This window comes from Podarcis erhardii (assembly GCF_964252035.2).
Source record: "Podarcis erhardii genome assembly, chromosome: 7".
Classification (NCBI taxonomy): Eukaryota; Metazoa; Chordata; class Lepidosauria; order Squamata; family Lacertidae; genus Podarcis; species Podarcis erhardii.
The window spans coordinates 73167455-73189601 of NC_138511.1; the positions used below are offsets into that span (position 1 = coordinate 73167455).

The 22147-nt window shown below is 45.1% G+C and overlaps 1 protein-coding gene across 3 annotated transcripts in view; it reads left to right on the top strand.

Annotated features, from left to right (window-relative positions):
- Window positions 1–3575: 3575 nt before the first annotated feature.
- The window catches only part of LUZP1 (leucine zipper protein 1), a 72710-nt gene continuing 54138 nt past the window's right edge, over window positions 3576–22147 (top strand). Inside the window, exon 1 of one of the 3 annotated variants that reach the window (XM_081868731.1) lies at window positions 3576–3688. The gene's annotated coding sequence lies outside the window, so the exon portion shown is untranslated. Of the gene's footprint in view, window positions 3689–8931; window positions 9234–22147 lie in introns of those variants that run through there. The other 2 variants (XM_081868730.1, XM_081868729.1) reach the window with 2 other exon arrangements.

The following is a 22147-nucleotide window of genomic DNA, read 5'->3' on the forward strand; positions in this document are numbered from 1 at the left end:
CTGGGCGGCTTCCATAGAAACCAAAAATACAGTAAAATATCACACGTTAAAAACTTCCCTGAACAGGGCTGCCTTAAGATGTCTTCTGAATGTCAGGTAGTTGTTTATCGCTTTGACATCTGCTGGAAGGGCGTTCCACAGGGCGGGCACCACTACCGAGAAGGCCCTCTGCCTGGTTCCCTGTAGCTTTGCTTCTCGCAATGAGGGAACCGCCAGAAGGCCCTCGGCGCTGGACCTCAGCGTCCGGGCAGAATGATGGGGGTGGAGACGCTCCTTCAGGTATACTGGACCGAGGCCGTTTAGGGCTTTAAAGGTCAGCACCAACACTTTGAATTGTGCTCGGAAACGTACTGGGAGCCAATGTAGGTCTTTCAAGACCGGTGTTATATGGTCTCGGCGGCCGCCCCCAGTCACCAGTCTAGCTGCCGCATTCTGGATTAGTTGTAGTTTCCGAGTCACCTTCAAAGGTAGTCCCACGTAGAGTGCATTGCAGTAGTCCAAGCGGGAGATAACCAGAGCATGCACCACTCTGGCGAGACAGTCCGCAGTCAGATAGGGTCTCAGCCTACATACCAGATGGAGCTGGTACACAGCTGCCCTGGACACGGATTTAACCTGTGCCTCCATGGACAGGTATGAGTCCAAAATGACTCCCAGGCTGCGCGCTATTAAAAGCTTCCCTAAACAAGGCTGCCTTCAGATGTCTTCTAAAAGTCTGGTAGTTGTTTATTTATTTGACATCTGGTAGGAGGGTGTTCCACAGGGTGGGCGCCACTGCCGAGAAGGCCCTCTGCCTGGTTCCCTGTAAGTTCGCTTCTCGGTGTATGGGAACTGCCAGAAGGCTGAATAAATGTGAGGAGATTCCTTTACTGAGCAGCTTGTACTGGTGAAAGAATTGGCTACATAGCATACCTATATTAATCTTGCCTTGGGAATTAGAGGTGGGACTGGGAGAGGTTGTCCTGAGTTTCAGGGTTCGGTGTCACCAGTATGATCATGACACCCGGCTATATTTTTCCTTTCCACCTAAATAAATCAAAGGAAGCTACAGTATCTTGGTTCTGAACCAGTTTTTGTCATCAGTAATTTATTTATTTATTTATTATTTCTATACTGCATCATATATTAAAAAACATATCTAAGTGGTGAACAAAAAACTGAAGCAACAACCTGGATGGCCAAGTTTCTGCAGTGGCCAGGAGTGCATTTGCACACTTAAATCTAGTGCGCCAGCGGCGTCTGTTCCTTGAGATGTCTGATTTGGCCACAGTGACACACGCCTTAGTTACATCCTGTTTGGATTACTGTAACGTGCTCTATGTGGGGTTGCCTTTGAAAAGTGCTCAGAAACTTCAGCTGGCTCAAAGAGCTACAGACAGATTGCTGACCAAGGCTGGTTATAGGGATCTGGTGACTCCCCCCGTCAGAACAGCTCCATCAGTCTGTTTCTGGGCTGGTTATGAACTATAAAGCCCTATGGTCCAAGCTATCCTAAATATCATATTTCCTCATATGAACCTGCTGGGGTTTTGAGATCTTCAGATGAGACACTTCTCTAAGTGCAGTCACCCACACAGGCCTACTTGGTGGGAAAGGGCCTTCTCAGTGGCTGCTCCCAGTCTCTGGAACTCCCTACCTGGAGAAGCTTGACTGTCTCCCTCCTTGTCCTTCCACCGGCAGGTGAGGACCTTCTTCTCCAACAGGCTTTGAAAACTGACTGCTTTCAATGAAAGGGCTGGTGCCATGCAGTTTTTATTGTAATTATCTGTACATTTCAAACAGATATTATATACAGTGGTACCTCGGGTTACATACGCTTCAGCTTACATACGCTTCAGGCTACAGACTCCGCTAACCCAGAAATAGTGCTTCAGGATAAGAACAGAAATTGTGCTCTGGTGGCGTGGCGGCAGCAGGAGGCCCCATTAGCTAAAGTGGTGCTTCAGGTTAAGAACAGTTTCAGGTTAAGAACGGACCTCCAGAATGAATTAAGTACTTAACCCGTGGTACCACTGTATATAAATAGTTTTCATTCTATTAATGTTTGTTTGTTTTTAATGGTGTTTTTTTCCTATGTTTTTAGTGGTTCTTGTTTTTATCTGTAAGCTGCCTCGAGTCCTGTCAAGGAAAAAGGCAGGGCAACAACAACTAAGTAAGGAGAATGTAGAACTGCTGAAGGCCCGCAACTTTGCAGAACATCAGCAATCCAACATGAGTCATTTTCTGAGAGCTTTGCTAGATGTGAACGTCATTCGGCTATTTACATACTTTCACATCTCTGTACTTTTCTGTCTGCTTACCTTACCTGGTCCATGTCAACCATCATAAATGCCGCACAACCATTTTATCTAAGCAAAAATAAAATGCAAACTGATTTGAACCATCCAGCCCAATCCCATTACTCTTAAGGTGGGATTTACTAGTAGAGGTAGAATTGCAACTTCCATAGGTTTGGGTATATCTTTCCCAACTGCAATTGCTCACATGGTATCTTTTGCAGGTTGAGAACAATGTCCGCCAGTAGTTCTCTGTTAACATCCTGGGCTCTGCTATCCTGAGAAGGGGAGGTTATTGGTAGTCTGATGAAGCTGGGAAGGACTTCGATAAACAGTAAACATGCTGGGTTCCCCTATTTTCAAACCTCATTGCTTAATTCCACACACCAGCATACATGTCTCCATGTGCCAGGATGCATAGATGGCAAGCTGCCACAAACATGGATGAAGGTGCTTTATACTGGCATGTTATCTGTTCCAGAGATCATGTGACAATAGGTTTTCCTTAAACTGAGCCAGAGACAGGCACAGAATCCATAGGGAAGCGGGGACAGATACGGCTCTCTACACTTCTCTATCATGTCCTTGGAACGCTCTTCAGGCCACACCCCTCTCCCCAGGCCACACCGCTCTGCTTTGCACTCCCAAGTGTTTTTGCCTGGCTGGAATGTGTCCTTAAATCAGGATAATACCTCCTGCTTGATAATATCCCAGCCTACTGTGCAAAGGTTGCGTTTGCATTCATTGTTCTGCTCATTTTCGCCTCTGGCTCTGCCTGCCAATAGCATGTGGCCCTTGGAATGCTGCCCAGAATTGTATGCGGCCCTCATGCTGATCACACTTCCTCATAATTGCCATGGGATCATGGTTTATTTTTCAAAACCAGGAATCCTCTAAAAAGCAGAGGTGCCAAAAGGAAGCCAAATTGCAACATCGCCACCATATATGTCATCAAGAAATGCTCCTTGCTTTTTCAAGTATTGGGAGCGTGTGATGATGCATTGCTTCTCAAATGGTGGAGAGCATCCTGTTTGCCAGAGCTAGCACATTTCCTCATTCCGGATGAAGCATGAATGCTTTGGGAAGAGTTCAGGGCAAGAAGAGCTGTCCTATCCCAGCTTTGTGAGTGCATTCCTAACCTGCCCATTCTGAAGATTATCCGGATTCCAAAAGCTGGCAAAGCAGTCAGAAGGGACTGTCTTTCCCTTCCTCAGAAATTATGCTGAGCCTTTGGAATCAGCAAGCAGAGCAGAGATTTAACCAAGTAATTGCTGGCAGGATTTTGCACTGCAGCAGCGCACCCGTGCCTCCATACTGGGATCCGTTGTGCAATGCCGCATTTCACAAAAGCAGCAGCAGCAGCAGCCTGCCCCAGCATGACTAGAAGCAAGACTTCTTCACCCTACTTCCAGGTATTATTGAGGCTTTTTTCCCCACCCCGCCCCCATTTATTTCCTATTGCCAAGTTGAAAACAGGCTTTTGTAAAATCCTGTGGTTTCCCTCTGTTGTGCTTTCTTGTACTGCATTATGCTATGAATATACGACGGTAGCGACAGTGTGTGTGTGCGCGCGCGCGCGCGCGCAAACTGAGCAGGATATTATACTGTATGAGCCATTTAGAACCCTGTGATTCAGCACACTTAGAGCTATATGTGACTGACACGCCAATGAGAATTGCTTCCAAGCGAATGGGTTTCAGGAGTCTAGGGCTGCAATCGAACTCAGTAGCAAGCCTCCCAAGGATTATGTGTTGCACCATAATATCCTGATTTACATGGGAGTAAATCCCACAGATTTCAATGGGATTTACTTTCAGGTAGGTTTGCACTCTTAGGAACAATTCTCCCTAGTGAAAAAGGCTGCAGTCCTCAGATCGTATATATCAAAGTAAGTTTCAGTGGGACTACTCTAAAGTCATTTGGATTTGATGGCTTAAGTTATCTGCACAGGTTTGCCAGTGAGATTTTCAGAACTCAGAGGTTTCATAAAATAATACACTCCACCCACCCTGCAAGCATGGTTTAGTAGAAAACTACCTTGCATTGCTTATCCACCCAGTGTAATATGGATGTAACTGAAATTATTGAAGCTTATGGAGTATATGGTGTGTTTTCCCCCCAGTTAATACTTAGGTTCATTTCAAGCATCTTTTCCTCTATCAGACTGAGAATGCAGTCTAAAACACCTAATGGGTTGCATGGCTTATACAAGAGTGGGAAGTAGAGAAATAAATAATAGTATTGCTGAATTAGCACAGGATGGAACAATGCACCTCAACATAGCAAATCAAGACAGTTCACACAAAAAGATCTGGATTTGCTAATGTTTAAATGCATTTTTCTGTCCCACCTGTATTTCTGGATAGGTTCTTTTAAAAATAAAATAAAAATTGGGACATTTTTTATTTATGGGACAATTGCATATGGGAGGACGTTGCTTTTATTGAATGCCTCCCATTCTCTAGAAACATTATAGCTGCCTCTTTGACATGCTTTCTTAGTTCATGCAGTCAGTACTATGGGGGATACCGGGCTGGGGGGGGGGGGACGGACAAGTGTCAAATTAAGTCTCTATGTCATAATTTTAGTTCCCCTTTTTTGCTGTTAACTGTTATTAACCTTCTATTAACATGTAGCTAAAGCTACTACAAAGCATCAAGACAAGTGCAACGTTCTTCTGTCAATGCTGAATAAAGCCATTGTTCTAATACTCTGCAAACCTAACGTATTATCTTCTGCATCCCACCCCTCCTCCTCTCATGTCTGCTATTACAGTACATGAGTGGAAGGGTGTGAGCTTTTATAATGAGATAAGGAAGGTAAATGAAAGGAATATATATATATATATATATATATATATATATATATATATATATATGAGATAGGGAAAGGGAACAGGGGAAAGTTCTGGTAAGAAGTCTCCTTGGTGCTGTATCTCTCAATTTGGGAAATGATGGCATCGTGGTGTGCATAAAAAATTCTGTACCAATTTAAGAAGGATCTATTGTCAAACTGCATGCATCCAAGACTAAAATATAACTTGTATTTTGATAAAAGTTTCTAAACATTTTCAGTGGGGTTCAGTCCTACAAGGCTTTTTTGGGGGGGTGGGGGAAGACAGACCCTTTTTTTACGTTGTGATGCTGATATTAGGCCCCATCCTAGGTTGGGGCTTACTTGTGTCTATATAGCCACCTGGGCTGCTTTAGGTGTTGTCTCAGGTACGCACCTGTGTTTCCAATATATTGATGCGTGTCACTGATTTTTTTAAATAAAATATCAACAAATAAAGAAATACAAGCTAAGATACACTTTACATATTTAGAATTTTGTCACTGATTTTTTTTTCTATGATTCTTGGATGTCAGGAGTTGACCCGCATGTACTAATTTAACTAAATCAGGGAGTGGGGAACCTGCAGGTGCTGAAGGACTGCTCCTCAAATCACCCACAGGGCACTAGCTTTCCTACCCCAGAACTAAACAGAAGATATTTGGCCAGCCAACTTAGGATCTGACCCTAGAGGCAGTGGAGAGACCTCGGGCTGGATCCCTTGTCTAGGGAACTGCATGACAGTGGAATTTGCTGCCAAGGAGTGTGGTGGAGTCTCCTTCTTTGGAGGTCTTTAAGCAGAGGCTTGACAACCATATGTCAGGAGTGCTCTGATGGTGTTTCCTGCTTGGCAGGGGGTTGGACTCGATGGCCCTTGTGGTCTCTTCCAACTCTATGATTCTATGATGACAGCAGCAATTATTGCCACCCTAAGAAAAATCAACTTGCAACAGGACAGGAAGGATCCTGAGAACTGATTCTTACACCATTTGTGGTATAGCACGATAGCTGCTTGCGTGTGATTGAGATATGCAATAAACAGGTCATGCTTGAACGTGGGAGATCACATGGGATAGATGAATGAAGTTGTAACTTTCTACTCCAGTGCCTCAACTCCCAGGCGACAGACAGCATTGGCATGGAAATAACTATAACATCTTCTCCTGTCCCGCACAGTCTCACCCTTCCAAACGTTACTAGTGCAACATGGTGTGTAACATCTGTGTAAAAGTGGCAACCATTATGTCACACAGGTTGATATAAGCATCTCCTTGAAATGTATTAAGAACCAATGTATACCTCTTGCCTTGTGTAATGTATTAATACATTCTCGAGATCCAGGGCTTACCTGCTTACCTGGGTGTAAGTGCCACTGGACTCAAAACTGACATACAGATGGTGCTTTACAAATTACAAGAGGGACAAGACCCTGTCTCAAGGAGCATACAATCTAAAAATCAGGATGTGGAAGGAAGAGTAGAAATATGCAAACTCACTTCTTGCACTGACTATCAATTTGCTGCTCCCTTCTGCAAATAATTACTCATTTGAGCAGCTGTACTCTCATGGGCAGTGTGTATTGTCAGAGCAACAATCTTATGCAAGATTCCCACCCCTTTCCTTCTATGAACAGGAAAAGGAATAATAATCACAAGGTTGCAGGGTTTTTGTTTTTTTAAAGTGTCCCTTAAGAGCTGAATTTCAAAAACAATAGATGGAAGATGCTAACAACTGCTAAAGTTGTTCTCAATTGCCAAAATGCTGCTGAATTTCTTATGTGTACTAAATTTTAGTCCCAAGGATTGAATAATCAAGTGATAGAAAATGTGAATCTGGCCCATATGTACACATTGCTCATATTTGATGGGGGCAACATCTGCTTTCTGTTATCTGCCACTTGCAAAACAGTGTTTTGTCTTTTGGGGAGTTTTTTTTAAATCAGCCCCTTTTATTGGGTCTTTAAGCAGTTAAATCTCAAAATAAGTAATGCATGCATCTTGCCTCTAGTCCACATGAAGTAACATGAATTAACTGATGAGACTGTTTGTCCCATCTATCTCAATGCTATGTACTATGATTTGCAGCAGCTCTCTAGGGTAGCAGATATCCTTCTAATTGGAAATGCCAGGGATAGACCCTCGAACTTCCTGCACATAAACCATGTGCTCTGATATTGAGCTACGGTACCTTCCCAAACACCCCTGCTCTATCTTGCCTCCCTTCCACCTCCCCATCACCTATCCAAACAGTGAATAATGTTGAGTTTATTTTGACCTGCAGCCATCCTATAAAGGTTTTGCCCTAATATGGATTTCCTTTCCTTTCTGTGACTAAATGTTCTATCATTTTATTAAAGTTATTAAAAGAAAAGAAGTTATGGCCAGTTTCAGAAGCCAGTGCCAGGCAGGGTAGTACAAACTACAGCAGGATGGAGAAAGAGGGTTGGTGGTCTCAGGTATCAATCTTGATGTGAGGATAGGTGTGGCAAATGAATGATTCCCATATACTGTATAAAATGTTGGGAAGATGTAGGAGAATTCAACTTTGGGGTAAGAGTGGCAACATTAGAAATAGGTTATAAGCTAGGCTCTTGCAGGCTCTGTTCCAAATTAAGTTGTGTGTCCCCCCCCCCCACAGTAAACAAATATAACAAAGGTCACTGTACTTAGCTGGTATGTACCGAAGCCTTGCATAGAACTGTCTGCCTCTGCCTCTTCTATCTCACAATTGCACCTTTTCTTATTTATTTATTAAATCAAATTTAATACAGTCTCCACAAAAAAAATAAACATAGCATTAAGATTATACTGTCATTTTACATAATCCTAGAGCATTAATGGGTCGATATAGGCTCTCCAGAGACAGGTTTGCAAAACCGGTGGGAGAAATTTGCTATCTGCTTTCCTGATGTATGAAAAGAAAGGGGGGGGGAGGTTTAATCAAAGGTGTCTCTCTTTATAAAAAATACCTTTTGCTACTCTTCTAAGCTCAGTGGGTTGATCTGAAATAGCCACAGTCCCAGATATTGCAGCTGTGAGTGTAGCCAGAGCGGTGCCACCCACCTGCCACGATGGTGATAGATAACACCGTACCAATTTATTTTAGTGCCCACACTGCTGGTTGAAGAGCAGGATGCAGATGAGGAACCAGGTGTCCTTTGGACTCCAATTCTCATCGGCACCGGCCAATACATGGTCAGGAATGATGGGAAAACCACCCACACCTGGAGGTCCAGACGACGCGCGTTCCAGGAGTAAGGAGCCCCGAGCTGAACCTCCCCCCGCCCTCCCGCTCGCTTGCGTGACTTTGCGGCTAAGTCTCGCTCACCCTAACCTACCTCGCAGGGTTGCTCTGAGGACAAACGCGCGAGGAAGGGAAAGGAGCAAGAAAGAAGCAACGCCGAGGGAGTGGGGGGGGGGGGAAAGGCGGGCTTAGGAAAGGAAAGGCAGCAAATGGAACGCGCGAAACCTTCCTCAGAGGAGGAAAAGCGTTGCCTTTTAAGGAGCCGCGGTCCGCGCGTGGCGCTGACACGGGGAGGAGGGCAGCCCTCCTCACGAGCACGCTTCTGCGCGGGACCTTGCGAGTCCTGGCTCGAATGCGGCGCGCGAGGCGGCCCTTCGCCAGGCCCTACTTTGGCGGGCGAGGGAAGCAAGAGAAGGCGGCTGGGGGAAAGTCTGCGGAGGCGAGGCGAGCGGCCAGGCCCTCCTTTTCTCCTCCTCCTCCTCCTCCTTCGCCACCCTTCTCCTTCCTCCTGACGTCAGGCCCGCCCGCCCGCCCGCCAGCAGGGGCTGCTGCTGCCGCCGCTGCTGCTCCCCGCCTCTCATTGTCAGGAGGAGCCCCAGCACTGCAGCCCTGCGAGCGGGCCAGATCCAAGCGGGCCGCCGCCGCCGCCGCCGCGCATCGCGGAGTGGGGGGCGCCGGGGGTCTCCGCTGCCGCAGCCTGAGGCGACGAAACCCCGGGCTGCAGCTGCTGCAACTGCAATTGCTGCTGGTTGGTGGCGCGGCTGCTACCGCCGCCTTCGCCGCTCCTCCAGAAAGTCCTTGGCGGACTTGGATCCTTCGATTCCCGGCTAAGTTCCTTAGGGGAAGGAAAAAGGTGGCGGATTCGGCGGGGAGAAGAAGGAGGTAGGCGAGGGGATTTTGATTTTTTTTTTTTTTGTGGTGGGGGGTTGCTATGTGTGAGTTGGGTCAGGGTGGGATCGGGGTGCGCTTTGGGGGTCAGGGCAGGAGGGGAAGTTGCGGGGGGCTCTTCCTCCCTGCCTCCAGATCGCCCTTTTCCGCCGCCTCCTCCTCCTCCTCCTCCTGGGCTGATTTCTGGGCTCCAAGAGCGCTGCCAAAACCAAGCTGGGGCTGGGAAGGAATTCAAGGCATCCGCTTTGTTCAAGTTGCCAGTGTGTGTAGACAGACCCTTAAAAAAACTAATTAGCGACTGGAAACTGGGAGGGTTTCCTGTGGCTGGGTTCTTTTTCATCTTTCTTTTTTTTAAAAAAAGGATGACTACTTCTTTTCTTCTTTTTTTGTTATGTTTCGAGTTTTTGCCCCTGAAATCTTAGCTTGGGATAGAGGAGAGAGAGAGAAGGCTGAGGATCTCGCTCGCTCTGGGAACTTCCCAAGCATCCAAGTTTCTCCCCGGGTGTCTCTAGGAGAGGCCGGGCCCTTTCCTGCAGAGGAAATGCTTCGTAGGAAAAACGGCTTGGCGGTAAGAGTCGGGGATGGTGCACCGTTCCCAAGGATGCAAGCGCAGGCGAAAGGGATCGGCTTCCGGTCCGATCCTAGCCATGCTTTACTCAGAAGTAAATGTCACGCAGTGGGAGTTGCGAGCAAGGAGGTGCGCATCGGATTTTTCATTTTGGCAGCATAACCGTAAGCGGGTTTACTCGGAAGTAAGCCCCACTGATTTCAGTGAAGCTTAACTCTAGAAGGATATTTAGGGTTACACAGGGATTGGCTTCAGTTGCATCTTCTTAAGACTTCTTGTTGGATTAGATTTGTATCATTATTATTCCCATTCTCTAAAGAAAAATTATGTAATTGTTGAGTTGGAATGGACATAGCTCCTTCACTTTTTTATCTACACAACAACCCTGTGAGGTAGGTTGGACTGAGACTGTGTGTGTGTGTGTGTGTGTGTGATCACCCAGTAAGTAAACTGCGAAGCAGAGCAGGATATAAAGCTGGATCTCCCTACCATCACAGCACACCATGATGTAGAAGTGAACCCCATTGAATTCAATAAACATGCATAGGATTGGGCCGCAAGGCTGCAATCGTGAATGTACTAAACTTAGAGCAGGTCCTCATTGCAATCCGGTGAATATGGTTCAGAGGAAGTACCCTTTTGGGGTGTTGCTTCTCATTTGAACAAAGCTGCTGAAAAAAACTTCTGCCTCATATTGTGATTCTGCTATCAACTTCCTGAGTACCCTTGGAAAAGTCCCTTTGTCTTGGACGAACTTTCCCAGGCCTGAAAAGGAGAGTAATTGTGTTTCATACCTCACAGGTTTGTTGAACATTAGCACGGGTGGAATAACATTATGGGTGCCGCTACCTTTTCTATTTTCTGTTGGTGCCTTTCACGGGGTTGCGATAGACATTCAGCAGATATGGCTTCCCTCATTGAATGCAGATCTGTGACAGCAAAAGCTGCATCTGTAGAATTTCTGCCTGTTATGCAGTTGTTAAAAGTAGAGGGAAGCTGAGCTAGAAAAAAGTGTTGCAGTGCTACGAGGAGGATGCTAAATCTTACTGTCTGAATTGTGTTTGGACTCTTGGAATCAGGCCTGTGTGCCTAAGAGTTTGGGAGATGAATTTCCCTGTGGTAGGCTTGTCATTGCTAGTGCTAGTGTGGGTTTGAAACACTTTATTCATCTGGATTATATTTCTGTAGTGCTGCACTGCTGTCTTTATCATGTTTCTATCGCAGCTTTTTTCCAAGGACCTTCGGGGCACATGGCTCTTCCCCACTCTTTTATCCTTGTGACAATCCTGTGAAGTTGGTTAGGGTGGAAGAAAGCAAATGTCGCACAGTCATGTCACAAGCTTCATGGTTGAGCAGGGATTCAAACTCAGGATCAGTCTGACACCATTAACAGCTAGAGTCTAACCACTATGCAACACTGCCCATGGTAGAAATGCCACTCAAGGTTCTTAGTCAATGGGTGGGGAGCCTGTCTTCCTCCAGATGTTGTTGTTTTACAGCTCCCATCATCCTCAACCGCTGGCCATGTTGGCTGGGGTTGATGGGAGCTGGAGCCTCACTATAACTGAAGGTCCAAGGTTCCCCACTCTTCTTTGGTACATCTTGCCAAACTCTGAGTGGGGGCTGCAAACTTCGTCTTCACCTACTTGAGTTGAACCCTTCCCTTCACCAATTTTGGAAAGGATTTGGGTGAAAATGGTGGAGAGACCTGTTGCTTCTTGCCCCAGCCTTGGTGACTGCAGCTTTTGCTCTAAGGTTTAAGATAAACAAACAAACAAACACAGAATAACATGTGAGGACTCCTGGTTTTCTTTGCTCTCAGATACAGTTCCAAACAACCTCCATTTAAACAAGAATATATCAACACAGAAGCTGGACTACTCCAAAGAAGAGTACTTTGGAGTAAGGAAAAGCACTGGAAAATGTTGGTTAGGCAAGGCACTGTCAATTGTAGGATATGTCTGCGTGTCTTTGCTTTACTTGGTTGGCAGTGTTGTGTAGTGGTTACAGTGATGGACTAGAATCTAGGAGACAAGGGTTCAAAATTGATACTCGAATATGAAGCTCATGGGGTAACCTTGGGCCAGTCCACTGTCTCTCAGCCTACTTTCCTGTGCAATGTTGTTTTGAGGGGGAAATGGGGAGGGGGGCGGTATCTGAAGGCAGCCCTGTTTAGGGAAGCTTTTAATGTTTGACAGACTATTGTATTTTAATATTTTGTTGGAAGCCGCCCAGAGTGGCTGGGGAAACCCAGCCAGATGGGCGGGGTATAAATAATAAATTATTATTTTTATATTTTTATTCATCACTTAGAACCCCTTGGAGGAAAGGTGAAATATAAATGTAAAAAAATAGGTCTGCCATGAAAGAGAGAGCAAATCTTCTTGTGGCCTGGCAGAGCAGGGAATCTCTAAATGTAGTAGAGAGCCGAGAATTGTTCTGCGTCAAAAAGACTTATTTTAATCAGACTTCACCCCCAGGGTAGAGATGCTTTTGCTCAATTTACTCGGAGGAATTTTTCTTCTTCTCCAGCTTCTTCTAAAATGAAACCATCTTTCCCTCGCACACAGGGGCAGATTCTGGGTGTGAAGCTAAGCAATGTTTATTGCCATGTAAGTCCATTTTTGCTCATTCAGGGCTGACGAGCGGACTGACGACTCATTACTCCGAGAGGAAACATGGCATTTGTTTTCACTAAAGAGCAATGGAATTTAGCACTTTTGGCTGTGGCTGGGCTATTGTCTGCAAGCAAAAGCAGGCCAAGGGTTTCTGCTTTCCTTAATTATTAATTGCATCTGGTTTCTCATTCAGGGCCACAGGCGTAAACTACAGGTACTCAGCAAGCCATAGGCAAGGCTGGGGGGTGGCTGTGGTGGGAAGATGCCTCTCAGACTTGGACCCACTCACTCTCATAGCTAGAACCCCGCACACCTATTTGAAGGACAGGTACTTGTCAGATAAGAGACCTTTTCTTTATTATCGTTGGTTAGTGTTGGAGTCAAAACAAATAAATGGGTGTTGCAAGGTGGGGATTTTGACCCTAAGGATATCACTTGTGGTGGATGAAAGAGGCAGGCTTGTGGGGATGGACTGTAGGTCGGTGGTTATGGCATCTGCTTTCAATGTGAAGGCCCCAGGTTCAACCTAGGTATCTACAGGTAGGATCGGGACAGGATCCTGCCTGAAACCTTGGAGAGCGGCTGCCAGTCAGTGTAGACAGTACTGAGCTAGATGGATCAGAGGTCTGATTCAGGGTTCGAAATTAGCAGGGCGCCAGGTGCATTTTGCACCTAAAGATTCTCTATTTGTGAGCACCTCAACAAGTCTGAGTGGCATTTTTTTGCGCCCGGCTGACACACAAGGATTACTGAAATTTAAGTGCTTTGAAGCCTCAAAGAATATGTTAAAGATAGACACTATGTTAAGGAGTTTAACAATAAAGAGTACAGTTGTACCTTGGTTCTTGAACATCATGTGACGTGAACATTTTGGCTCCCGAATGCCGCAAACCCGGAAGTGAGTGTTCCGGTTTGTGAACATTTTTTGGAAGCCGGACATCCGACGGGGCTTCCGCAGCTTCCGATTGAGTGCAGGAGGCTCCTGCAGCCAATCGGAAGTTGCGCCTTGGGTTTTCAAATGTTTTCAGAAGTCGAACGGACTTCCGGAACGGATTCTGTTCGAGAACCAAGGTACGACTGTAGACTGTTTTGAAAACCGAAGTATGGTACCAATATCTTTATTGTAAACACCAAATTAAACATGCATTTATGATTTATGATAAAAATGTGATATTAACAATGTGTCTCTTATGTGAATTGCATATTAGTTCATGCTTATCAAAATAATAAATAAAAAGTCTTGCCTACCCTGCTCTAAAAAATGGTGACAAGAGATTCTGTTTTGGCGCCCACAAGCTAGGTTGTAGGAGCCTTTGGCTCCTAGCTTTTCTATCCCAGTTTCTAACACTGGTTTCGGATATGATATAAGGCAGCTTCCTATGTTTCTATGGAACTGATGGCATAAAGCAGTGGTGGGTCACATCTGGCTCTCCAGTTGTTGTTGGACTGCAACTGCTATCAGCCCAGCCCACTATGGTCAGTGGCCAGGAGTGATGGGAGTTGTAGTTTGGCAACATCTAGGAGGCCACACATTCTTCACCACTGGTCTGAGGCTTTGGAGAGCTGCTGCCAGTTGAGTAGGCAACAGTAGATAAATAATCTGACATTGTATAAGGCAGCTTCATATGTTCTGTGTGTTCTCTGTGGCTGTTTTCTGGTAATACAAAATGAGGAACATGCACATATTAAGCAAGGAATGATTGTGGGTCTTCTCATTTTAAGGACCACATAAACTGGTTGCTTGTTTTATCATTTTCATACATGCACATTTCAGTTGTGAGACTGAAAGTTGTTAGGTGTTTCCCCCATTCTCATGCAACGCATTCTGCCTTCAGGCTGCAAGGGATGATAGGGAAGGGTTGTAGGTCAGTAGTAGTACATGTAATTTGCATGTGAAAGGTCCCAGGTTCAAACCTCATATTTTCCAGGTAGGGTGGGAAGAAATGTCTGCCTGAGACCCTAGAGAGCTGCTGCCAGTCCGTGTAGACAGCACTGAAGTAGATGATACCAATAGTTTGATTCGATATAAGGCAGCCTCTTTGAAAGCAGGAACTGGTATATGAAAGGTGTGGCAAGACTTCTAAAAAAGCAATGTTGGTCCTAATCATAAGCGTCTCTGTATGTGTGTACCATTTGTGCTCTACTCTAGGCAACTAAATATTGGGGGCTGCCCCCCCCCCGGTGCTACCCCTGCAGCTAGTCCCTACAGGTAGTGTTTGCCAATACATATGGGCACATTGGTTAAGGGTGGATTCCCAAAATGTGTGTATTCCTTAACTGGCCATCAACTGTCATCTTGAATTTATCTGTTCCATACAGTGGTACCTCGGGTTACATATGCTTCAGGTTACATACGCTTCAGGTTACAGACTCCGCTAACCCATAAATTTTGCTTCAGGATGAGAACAGAAATTGCGCTCCAGCGGTACGGTGGCAGCAGGAGGCCCCATTAGCTAAAGTGGTGCTTTAGGTTAAGAACAGTTTCAGGTTAAGTACGGACCTCCGGAATGAATTAAGTACTTAACCTGAGGTACCACTGTATATCATATTTTTAGTTGAGCAAATACTGAAGGCCACTAGCAGTGGCTGGTAGAAGATGAAACAAAGGAACATGTTTTTGGTTTTTGTTTGAATACTTCTGTACGGAGGCAGGAACATAAGGCAGGCTCCAGATTCCTGTAGTTCTTTTCACTTTTTTATTTGCATTGATTGCTGTGTGCAAGCGGGTGGCCAACGTGGTGCCCTCAAGCTGTTTTGGACTACAATTTCCACCGTTCCATGGTGGCTGGGGCTGATGGGAGTTGTAGTCCAAACATTGGATTGGGGGGAGAGGAGACTGTGTTGGCTACCCTAGCTCCGTACATTCAACAGGGAACTGGCAGTCACTTCATTTTGAGTCCACAGCCCCTTTCAGTTGGCTTCACTTGCTGAATTGGGTCCTATACAAGCTGAGACATGGGCAAAGGGCTCTTTTAACCCCTTTGGTCCTGGTGTGGATAGTTTTGGGCTCAGCATCAGATGCTTTGGCTATCAGCAATTGGGAGGAGGGGGTAAAGAATATTGGCCAGCTGAGGTCCATAATGACTAAAGGCCTTTGCCCCAAAGCTGGTATAGCTATTCATAGTGAGGATGAGGATGGGGTGTGTGTTGGGGTCTAGATGAAAAGCTATTCATCTATATTCATTCTATATTGAGCATCTGTGTAGGGATCTTGACATTGGCTGAATCTGCTGAACTGTTCAGCATAAGAGAGGATGATTGAGTAACAAGATGTTTCCATAGCTATTCCGAATTTTTTCTTCTTTGAAGGCTGTAGGACAGCAACCAGTTATACCTGGGCTTTTCAAACTTTCTTGCAATAAGCCTCTCCTAAGTCAAGAAACAAAAGCTTGATCCCAACCCACCTGTGCTATGAAGATAAAGCCAACTGTTTTGCAAGGTGTGGAGGCAAGTAGATTGGTGGGAAATAGCGAAAGCAAGGACCAGAAGAGAACAAGGGTATGCTTTAGGATTAGAGAAAGGAATGGAAAAGTAATTCCTCAGTTGATCTCCACCAGACAACAGAAATATGTAGCTGCTGGTGATAGGATGATTGGAACTGGGTGTGTATGTGTGTCCATAAGTTAACAGGCCCATTCAAGAATAATAATAAAAAAATCTTAACTGTAGGAATCAAGGAAAACAGAAACTGAAATTTAACAACCGTTTTTGTTGGGATAGCTGTCACGTGTTTGGAAAACCTTTCCAAAGCACTTGAAGTGATCACAGAAGAGACACTTCTTATAGATACTGGACATGATCTTTATTAGGGGTAGGATAAGGGCAAAGCTGCACAATTATGTAGGCAATGAAAATCCACTTATTTTGTTCTGAACTGGTAGTCGTCTTGAAATTATCTGTTCCATTCGTCCTGTTTCCAGTGCCAAGGTGTGAGTGCTGATGCTTATGTAGGGAATCATGTTTATGTAGGGGGAAATGTCACCATCTGGGCACAAGAGGAAGGTATATGGTTGTAGAAGTGTTGTTGTTGTTTTTAGCTCGGGGGGACACCAAAAGCCCAGTGATGACTGAACATGCTCGGTAGCTATGAACCAATATCCTCGGACTGGATTGCTGGTGGGGGGGAAATGGAAATCCAAAGGGGAGGAGGAATATCGTGGAGCATTTCAGGCTGACTAGAAGAGTGAACAGGCCTTCACACTGCAACATTTTATTGCAGCTCCCTCTTTTGTTCGCTAAAGGATCATGCCTTGTCACTATGGAAAATGAAGTCCACATTTTAAAAGCGAATTTGAAGAGAAGAGGAATCTCTGCCGTAGTGTGGGCAACAATGACTAAATTAATCCACCCAGCTGTTCTGAAATGGTAGTTATCTTTAAATTATCTAATCATAAAGGCTATATGAGTTACCCCATTATTCATTTTCTCTTATTAAATGTCAGTCATTGAATTTTTTTGTTTGCGACATGGACACTTTGAGATGTAGTTCTGAAGAATTGCTTAAACTTCTTGGGTTTTTGGCAAGAAATCTAAGAAAATACGACTTTTTCAAAAGATCTACTGTAATAATAGTGGGCATACGTTACTTTTCTTTAATTATTTAATTAAGGCTGCCGTTTTATACTCACTTCCCTGGGACTAAGTCTCATTGATCCCAATATTTCTACAGGATTTATACCCTTCTTTGCCTAGAAAAACAATTCAAGGCTGCTAAATTAGTTGAACTTCATTCCTATTGAAATCAAACAAAACTTGAGTTAACTAACTTAAGCCCCATCTGCACTGCACATTTAAAGCAGTAACATTACCATTTTAAACAGTTATGAATGCTTCAAAATAGTTCTGGGATCTGTAGTTTGTTAAGGGTGCTGACAGTTGTTAGTCCCTTCACAGAACTACAATTCTCAGAGAGGTTTAACAGTCAATCCAACTTCCCAGGGAACTCTGGGAATTGTCACTCTGAGGTAAATGGGGGGGGTCTCCCCACAACTCTCAGCACTGTTGGCAACCTATACTTCCCAGGATTCTTTGGGGGCGGGAAGCCTAGTTACAAAGGCTAAGCAACAGTGAAACCGTGAGATAAAACACAACTGATAAAAGGATAAGGGCAGCAGCAGAAAATAAAATAACTATATTAGCACCTCATCCCAACAACATAAAACCTTATCAGCTGGCTACGAAAACAGATGCCGGGAGGCCAAATGCCCTTCTAAAAAGACAGGCCTTTATTGTTCAACTAAATACCCAGAAGGGATAGGGCAGCTTGCTGCAAAAGAGGACAAGGCTCTTGCGCCTTTTAAATAGGAAAGTTCAGCAAATGTAGATGTCAGTGGTGGCTGGTCCCCATTGATCCTGGTGGAATGGAAGGTAGGCAAAAAATTGTAGGGGGAACCTGAAACTACAATAGGCAGAGCCAGCAGTAGGTGTGACCATTCCCAACCCCTTGCCATTTTTTTCCTATTGGTCCCATTCCTCTACTTTTATTTGTGGCATGGGAAAAAACCTTATGCTTAGACCCACTGTGTTCAAGAGGATTCACTCTTTAGACTAGGAGCATGGTTTCAGCAGCTTAGTTTTTGCATATCAGGCTGCTGCTGCTGCTGCTGCTAAACTCATAGGAAAGGTGGCAATCGCTTCTGCTCCCAGGTATTCCAGGAAAAAGCCCCAGGCCATTTGCAGGGGAAAGTAGAGTTACCAGCTTTTTTCCTTCTTTGGCTTGATGCCTCCAAGGAGCACCACTCATGAGATAGTTTTACTTCAATTCTGAGTCCCATGAACATGCCTGAACTTGGTCAGTAGTTTTCAGGGACGACCGACCACTTCATCAGATGTATGGAGTGTTATCCCAAGTTTCACTTAAGGCCCTGTACTCTGATGACATGGTTGGTAGACCATGAAAGCTTCTGCCATATGACATTTGTCAGTCGTCAGTCTGCTTGTGCCAGTGCCACATAAGTATATTGACTTCAGGGCTGAATAATGGTGCATACAAAAAAAAAAGTGCAAGGAAAGAGTCTCTGCCCCCCCCACCTCTCATCCCTCTAGCTTCTATCAGTTTTGAAAGAAAGGGTTATCCCACGTTTCATGTAGCCTCATACCTGGTGTTACTTAGGAATTCTACGAAGCCGAAGAAATCAGTGCAGTTTTGAAATCAGTGGTTAAAAATCAGTGCAGTTTTGAAAGATTCAGTCCACCGTCTTGGTTTAGACCAGGGGTCAGCAACCTAAGGCCTATGGGCCACAAGCGGACCATGGGGGTCGTTTAACCGGCCCACGAGCCGCCCCTGAAGCGAGCTGCCTGCTTGGCGAGTCCACAGAGGGATCTCCGCTGGAGTGAACCTGCCCAGGAAAGGTAAACCTTGCCAACCCCTGGTTTAGACAGTATCCCGTTGTTTCCAAACATAGGAAAACCTGCTCCTTGAAGCAGGTACCAGCATGCATAATTTGGTTACAATATCTTAAGAGGTACCCAAAGACAGTGGACAAAGTTCCAAAATATATAGTACACACACACACAGAGAGAGAGAGAGAGAGAGAGAGAGATTGGTAAACACCACTGAGGTTAAAGGAAAATGGACTGCAAGAGTTCTCCAGGGCATCTTTCCCAGCCATCCTTGGAGAGGTTGAACCTGAAACCTTCTGCATTCAAAGCAAATGATCTACTATTGCGCTATGATCCATTTCCCAGTGACTTTTCATCTGCCCACTCCAGGGACTGAAGATTCTTAAGCCAGGGATTGGATTTGCCTAAGTGGTTGCATTAATGAGAATTGAACTGGGAACTTCAAGCATGTAGTTCATGCATTGGGTAACAAGGGATATTTGAACTTCATTGGGGTTTTTTTGGAGGGGGCCTCTTCTAATTGGCTGGGCATCTTGCTCTGCTGTGACCTAAGGGGTGAACAGTCATGCAACGTGGAAATCTATTTCATTAATCTTCACATCGGGCAGGCAGCTTGTTCAGCGTCTTGCAAACTCATCCTGAGCCGACTTATTCTCCCTTCACGTATTTAGCAATCTGCATGAATAAGAGTGGACAAGTCCAGTCTTGCTGGCTGAAGTAACAAAGGTTCCAGGTATTGTGCATTCCAAATACTAAGAAAATAATCATCATGGTTTAACCCCACAAAATAAAATTGGCGTGGAAGAGAGGATAATGGAAAACATTGGCATGGCACCCGTACAACTAGCTACTGTGCAATGTGGATTATAGGCATCTTCACCATGGAAGAACTCAATGAAGAGTCCTGCTTGATCAGACTAAAAGATCCATCTAGCAAGAAATATTGCAAGCACACAAATGAACGACAAAATTATTAGCGCTCTTTCTTTTATAGCCTGATTCCAAACATCTCTTTTTGGAAGTGTCCCATTGAGTTATTAGGAAACAATCCTAACTCCTTTCCACACCACTTCAGGCCAGCATGGCTTGATGGAGTCATTGCTGCATCTGCACGTAGAAGACAGGGGTGGAAGACAGGGGTAGAAGACAGTGGTGGGCATGCAGATTATTGTGCCAGACTGAAGCTGTTGCACAATGCAATCATATGATGGGAGTAGGGCTGGCTCAGCCCACCCCTGAAAAGCCCCATTTTAGGGCTTTTTGGAGGCGCTTCTGCTTGCATGCTTGGGTGGAATGGGGAGTTTGTGACGGTGGAGTTATGCTGGCATCACTTTTCAAGTGGTGGGCAGCAGGAGGCTGACGATGGCTTGCAGGGATGAGAGCAATCCAGGCACCCAGCCAGAAGTGGGTCTTGAGTGCTCTGTTAGTAAATATAAGAATAGCCCTGCTGGATAGGACCAATGTTCTGTCCAGAACCCCAGAATGGCCAACCAGGTGCCTCCAGAAAGCTCACAACTGGGACACAAGGGCAATACCAATATCCCTTCTTTTGTATGTTGTTCACCAGTATCCTGTTTCTGAACCTGAAGGAGCGTCTCCACCCCCCTCATTCTGCCTGGACACTGAGGTCCAGCGCCGAGGGCCTTCTGGCGGTTCCCTCACTGCAAGAAGCCAAGTTACAGGGAACCAGGCAGAGGGCCTTCTCAGTAGTGGCACCCTCCCTATGGAACGCCCTCCCACCAGATGTCAAAGAGAAAAACAACTACCAGACTTTTAGAGGACATCTGAAGACAGCCCTGTTTAGGGAAGCTTTTAATGTTTAATAGACTATTGTATTTTAATATTTTGTTGGAAGCCGCCCAGAGTGGCTGGGGAAACCCAGCCAGATAGGCGGGATATAAATAATACATTATTATTATTATTATTATTATTATTATTATTATTATTATTACCTGGATATTCACAAAAGTATTTGTGATTATAATAAGGAACATGTTCAAATTTCATCCCTCTGCCTTTGGTAATAATTTTTAGATGTTCTGAAGGAGCTTTTAAATCAGATTGAAGAAACTCGGATGAGCTTTTGAAGTGTGTAGTTCCTAGGCCGTTCAAGGATCAGATTTTCATCACTTCATTTCTCCATCCCTCTTCCCCAGCAAAGTGGTCACAATTGTGATAGGTGTAGATAGAAGTCTCTCTTTCGTGTACACAAACACACATGGTTGAGTTGTGTTGGGAGATGGATTTGCCTAAGGAAATGCATGTAAAAAGTCTTGTGGCACCTTGAAGACTTAACACATTTGTTGTATTTAAAGTGCCACAAGTCTCTCTTAATGTTTGCTGTAACAGACTCACCTGGCTAGACCTCTGGAATTAGTTCCTTAAGGATCTGTGGACAGATGGTGTTGGGGGTGGCAGCATTTTCTTTCCTTCAAGAAAGAAGAACTTAGTATCTTCAGTGGCACATTCTGCATTGGTGTTTCTGCCAATGAACCCTTGCATAGCGCAGAAGAGTTTTAGGGCTCGCTTTCAAGCTTGTTGGCTGTTTCTGATGTTGTCATTGAGGAACACCTGATAAAATTACCACAAACCTTGTGGTTTAATTTAACTATGGTTTGTGGAAACAAGCCAGTTGCACATTATGTTTTCGATTAAGCAGGGGTTTTTGTGTCCTCTTAATTCCAAAAAACGGTTTTCAATCTTAACTATGGTTCGTCAAATGAAAGTCTCAGGCTCTAATGCATGGCTTTGTTGCACCACACAGCACTGAAAGGTCCTGTGCAGATGCCCCTTTCACCAGTTAAACTCAGCTGTATCTCGGATCCAGAGGCTGCGTGGCCTGGCTTCTTCTAGCAACACTTAGAACCATAAGCAGCTGCCTTATACCAGGTCAGATTATTTGTCCATATTGGCCAGTATTATCTGACTGGCAGTGGCTCTCCCAGGTTCCGAGGACGATGTCTTCCACATCATTGATCCTTTTGACCGTGGAAGCAAAGGACCAAATCTAGGACCTTCTGTATGCAAAGCATGCTTTTTACCACTGAGTTGTGGCCTTGTGGCCAGGAAAGCAAAATTCCATGAGCTGCAGGCTTGCAGCACCCTATTCTTAGGCTGGGGGCTGTTGTGACTGGTTCAACCAGTTGCAAAACATCTCAGCCAGGAATGGGGAAGTGTTGGTGGTGGCTCTGTGACTCCACTCTCTCTAGCTCCCAGGCATGCTTGGGATTTTTCCAGGGCTTGGCTGCCTGCAGTGATGGGAAGGTGGAAGGGCAGATCAGCCCAATGTGTAAGAGAAAAGATCTGGTTGGTGCCTCACAGCTGGGATCTTAAGCACACTCACTTGGAAGTCAGTCTTACTGGAACAATTGTATGGGGCT